Genomic DNA, 6,021 nt, shown 5'->3' with positions numbered 1-6,021 from the left:
ACAGTAAATTTGTACTGCTAAATGGTGGTGCTGTGCTGGAACCATTTCTATTTTCCATTAAAAAAAAAGCAAAGTTACCAATACTACGCAGTTCCAAGTACATTTAAAATGTCTCTCATTGTTTTCACTGCTTATCTTTATGCTTCAGGAAGTCAGTTTTTTCTTTTTCTCTATGTTTATTTAATAATGAAAGCTTAATTTGCTTGGTCAGTGGAATATTTTGCTCACATCCCATATTGTTTTGAGAATAGTAATGCTCTCAGTGATCACTGGCGTTACGAATTTCAACCTCATTTGCTTCTTTTATTCCATGTTAGAGCAGTTCTACTTCTGAGGAACTTTAATTTCAGTAGCAAAAAGGAGCTGCTGTCTTCAACAATATTTCATTGATTTCTATGGTTTCCACAATTCTATGACTGATTCTGTGCCAAATGAACAACTTGCTTCCAATTTTTTCCCCTCACATTTGTTTCTTGAGGAGGTAGACCTACCTATGTGTGAATAAACCACTAACAGATATGGCTAATTTATGGCTAAGATATGGTTAATTAATGAGCAATGAATTTTTTGAAGTTATGTTAGGTAGACGCTGACTGAACGTTAGGTTCTGTGAGCCTCACTGCTAGCAACAGAATATGAAGATAGCAGACATACCTCTATACATACCTCTGTATATAATGATGATAGCAGACATACATACCTTTCTTTATGTAATGCTGATAACACCACTTGTGCAACAAACATCACATTCCCACAGCCAAACCATGTGTTATCCTCAGCCTTCTGCCACCATCTGTTGACCAAATTTGGAACTCCCCCCTGGAAACACATTATCAAACTAATCCTGTTATATTCTATTTTCAATAGTGTAAACAACATTTTTAGCAATAGTGTTTAATCTGGCTGTTTTGGTTATACATAAAGTAATAAGCATTTATTAAATATTAAATAGCAAATTAATTATTTTTTTGGTGGGGTTGCAAGATCATTTCTAATACTCAGATACTGTATATTAGTTTCTAATCCTTACGATGAATATGTTTCTCATGAAATAATGAATATCTGCAGCCTGAAGGCCTTCCTCAATGCGTTACATTCTATGCAATTATATGAATCATGCAGTTAATTCTCTGGCTCGTTTATGTATTGACAGATGACAATGTTGGCACTGCTGTCAGGACCATCATTTCATCCAGGCTCTTTGTTTCATAAGGGATATGACATATGAGTAGTCTGCAGGGCTTTCCTTTTTGGCAAATGGCTGACCAAGCTGGTTTAATGAACTATACAACACAGCATGTTGACTCATTATCATATACTCTAAATCATATCAATCTTAGAACATCACATGTAATAATCTTGTTTTGTATTTCAGGATTATCATTATTATTTCAGGATATTCAGGATTTATATTCATTGACAGAGATTTTGCTGAATATCGGATAGCCCCTTATATATTATGGGTCAGATATTTTGTGCATGCCCACTTGTGATATCCACTTTTTTTGCATGAGACACGGAGAGAGAGAGAGAGAGAGAGAGAGAGAGAGAGAGAGATTTTCTGTTTAATAAAGATAGAAGAGTTCGTTCCACTTTGAGTAGTTATGTTTAAGTAAAGTTTGAGTCTGTCTGACACAGCTACAGTGTGGCCTTAGCAGATTAAGAGTCTTTTCTCCCAATTGATCGGTCTAGCTTCTTGTTCCAAATGAGCTGGGAAAGCCTCTGAGAGCCGCCCTAGGACACTGGGAGCTGCCATGAATACTAGATCAACAGTGGCTGTTCATTTGCACCTAGGACAACTCTGGAGGGGCAATATTTATGAAACCTGTCTGAATTATTGATCACCATTTTAACTTGCAGAGATGAAGACCAAACTCAAATCTTCAAGCTGACTTCCACCCTTCTTAACGACTTCTTGTGGCTAAAACTTCCATGTAAATCTTTAATATGCCCTCCTATGAAGCCAATTCAAATGGAGCTTAACTTGCACTCTCATTAATTCAGGCAGCATCCATTGACCCTGAGGAGAGATCACAGTGCTTTATTGAAGACAAGATGGAGTGAAAAAACAGGCTCTAAAAGTAGTTTCATTGCACTGATGTAGTATAAACTAGTCTCAAATCATTGAATATTTATTCATCAACCACAGAGGACTTCATAGAAGTATCTACTGGCAATGTACTGCACATGTTGAATGAAATGAAGTTACGTTGTTACTAGATTCTTATAGTTGGTCATCTTGCACACAAGCACCAGAGCAATGGAACAAAAGGAACAGCTATCGCCCCTAGTATCACATAAGGTGAACAAAATGGAGCTTTTCACACCCCCACTTCCAATTTCAGCTTGATTGCCTCATTAGTTAATGACATTGTTCAATTAGAACAGCAATTAAATGAAAGTACAGAAGTTCAGGAGTTCTGCAATCAGTGATGCCATGCTGGCTGACAAGGAAATGTAGATAAAACATTGTTAAATATATGACAACTTTTGTTGATGAGGTCAGGTACTGCACTAAGGGAACTTTGGCTTACAGACAGGGTTTACAATAAAAACACATAACACAAAACACAGAACAAATCACCACATCATAAACCACACAAACATCAGTTAGTAAGAGAAGAGAGGCAGTCAACAGCTTAATAAAGTGCAAAAATAACTTGCTCATAAGGGCAAAATCCAAAGTGCTATACATGCAGAAGAAACATATAGAAACATAATTTCATGTGCAAATTAAACAATCCAAGTCTGTTTTTATCGCTCAAGTTCAAGTTGCCAAACCAATTCAAATACATTCAATTAAACTCCAATAAAACAAAGTCGTCATTTCAGCGTACACTTTAAAGGAGTTAATTTTCTGTATAGGAAAAACAAGCACTGCCGTATCTTGTTATAGATTGCATCTGTATTTGTCTCGAGGCATTTGCTATCAAGATGTTGAAGCTATAGTTGTTCACCAACTCAGTTTCCCTGCGTTTGATTACAGTGGGCTTCTGAACAAGTTGTAGCATTCTAAAATCTATTGCCATGTTTATTTTTTAGAGCATTCAAGTCACATAGTGTCTTGAGTGTTAATACATAGTGTGACCCAATATAGATGTGTTAACTCAAATACGATGACAACAACAGATAAAAATACGGGACCCAGGAACTGATAATAATAATAATTATAACTTTATTTATGCAGCACTTATTAAAAACAGAGTTACACAGTGCTTTATAAAGACATCAGATTAACAACCAGAAAAACAACACAAAGTAAGAATGGAATTAAAACAACATGCGACACACAAATGTAAAAACAAAAGAACATAAAAGCAATGAATCAGGTATTAAAAGCCAGTACAAAAAAGTGAGTTTTAAGGAACTGATGGGGATTCAGTGTCTTGCCAAAGGACACCTCCGCAGTCTATACTTGCCAATACAGGAGTTTCAACCCCGATCCTCTGGTTGAAGGACTGCCTTCCTATTCACCATGTAACCCTACTGCCCTATATTAGAAGATGGAGCGTGGCCATTTTCTAAGGGTTACGCTGACCTTTCACATCATTACACAAACATGAAAGGGGGTTTATTGGAAATGGGAACAGTCTGTATCTAACCATGCTTTTCTTTGACACACCACTTGCTGTTTTTAACCTTCCATTTTCCCACAAAAAAAAACCTCTGCAGATTACTGCACACTGCGGACAAGATTGTCTTGGAATAGGGCATGATTTGAAATGTAACTCTTTTCGCTCTGGCAGGAATGAGTGGTGATCGTAGATGTCACAAAAACACTTAGAGGATGATCAGAGCTGTTGTTGTTGGACTGAGCAAATTATCTAAAGTGACCTCTAGGATTACTGCAGCCTGAAGAATCATGTTTCAAATGACAGAGTGAATGTCTGGGGCAGTAGATTGTCTATATGAAAATTTACAACATGGTCTTACAGGGCCATTTGTAGATGTTTTGCAGGGTGAAATAATATGAATACTAATACTAATACTAATACTAACCTAAACCTAAACCTGAGACCTTTTTGTTACGATTCTGACTGAGGTCATATATGATGTTATATGCGGTAATTAGAGCATGAAAACAAAGCAACATACAGTACATTTGTTACCATTTCATTTCCTTGTCTGAAATAACTTAGCATGTGACCTATAGTGACCTATCTGATGTCTTTGGCCTCATAAAACTTTATTCACAGTGTTGTCCACAAGCATTTGTTAGTTTGTTTAAGAGAAGACAGCCTAATGGAGCCTCAAACTGCACTTGGACTATAGATTGCTTGTTTGGGTCGCAGAGTTCCAAGTGAGAGTTCACTGACAGAAGTTTGATCTCTCATGCATTAAACAGAATCGAAAACATTGCCCTCCTCAAGGGAAATGGTGTAGAATCCCTGCAAAATGTGTAATGGATTTAAAAACCCAAACTTTTTCCAGGGTAGGACATCCTGCCCCTAATCTTCTCTTTTAATTTGCAAAATAATCAGACACCTATGATCTTCCATCTTGTAACATTACACCCAATAACGCCTGATTAATACTTTGTTTTTCAGGCAGCAGACGATATCAAGTATAAACCTGCCATGGCTCCCATCAGCAGTCATTAGTTAGTCCTCCTAGAAAGCATTCAGCTGGATTGAACTGGGGATGCAAAATGGGATGAGTGAGGGCAATTCGTATCCAGTAACTGTGGTCAGTACAAATTAACAGTTAACCCTCCCATTATGTTAAAATTAACAGACATCTTTTATGTTTGGGGTCAAATTGACCCCAGCAGTTTAAACCAACAAAAAAATATTGTAATTGAAAGTGTTACCCAAGTTTACACTTCAGAACATCAGCAAGTAACACATAGCAGTTAGTCAATAATGAAAAAAAAAACACTAATAAAAAATAAATTAGTCACCAAAATAGTCTTTCAAAGAGCTGTGACAGGACCTCATTGGCAGAAAATCTTCAGGTGAGATAAGATTCTATAAAAACTTGATAAAACTTTGTCTTATGTTAGGGCCGTAAAGCATGGGAACGTTTTTTAAGATTAAAAAAATGCATGGGACAGTTCCTTCAGTATCAATCAAAACAAAGAGAAAGGAAATATGTGTAAACCTTTTATATTTTCTCTGGTTTTATAAGGCTATTGTGTTTGGGGTCAAAATTACCCCAAACATATTAGGATGGTTTAAGAATGTAACTGTTGTGATTGTCTATGTAGTTAGATGTTCCAGACCTGCTTTGCATGTATATGTCCCTGCCCCTCTGATGTGTCAAGTTGCCCACTGTACTGAAACAGATGAGAATCTGCTCTGGGTTAGAAATTGCCAAGCCTCAGATATTTTGTGGGGAATTTATTCCATTACAGGGTGCATCTCAAATTAGCACATAACCAGAACCTTTGCGAAGGTAACCTTTTGTTGGTGTTTTTTTTATTTTGGAAATGCCATATGTTTAGCACAGTCATTTTCTCCAGCCTTTATGTCCAAAGAACATGGTGCACCATTCTTGACCCATTGAAATGAAAACATATCAAGGGTAGCCTATTACCAGCACATCAGCATTCCCAGAAAGAGTGGGATGATGCAAGTTTTAATGAAAAAATATTTAATATAGAGCTAGGTGAGAAGAACCACCAAATTATCTCTACTCTGCAGCAAAATAGGAATCAGCTACACACTGCAGCCTACATTAACCACACCCCTTCTCATGTTGCAGCAAAACACTGGACAGGTTTTTTTTTTTTTTTTTTTTTCCCAGAATACACCTAGAAAAAGTACAGTGACGAAGGCATATTCTGATGGAAGATTTGACTCTGTTGTGAGAGTCTGTTCTTCTGAACCTAATCAATAGAAAGTAAATCTCTCCATTAATTTGTTCATTTGACTGAGCCACAAGCTGAGCAGGGGCAGAATATGATAAGGTGAAATTTAATTTATTGATACCCAAGGGCAATATGTGTCATTGACGCAGCAAAGAATGGAGGTTAAGGTGAATGATCTGGCAAAAAGACAAAAACGCACACCAATGAGGGAG

This window comes from Centroberyx affinis, unplaced genomic scaffold (assembly GCF_046629955.1).
Source record: "Centroberyx affinis isolate AG114_WGS23_722 - 3 ecotype Tasmania unplaced genomic scaffold, CSIRO-AGI_Caff_v1 ptg001103l_1, whole genome shotgun sequence".
NCBI classification, from domain to species: domain Eukaryota; kingdom Metazoa; phylum Chordata; class Actinopteri; order Beryciformes; family Berycidae; genus Centroberyx; species Centroberyx affinis.
This window is presented reverse-complemented; position numbering follows the sequence as displayed.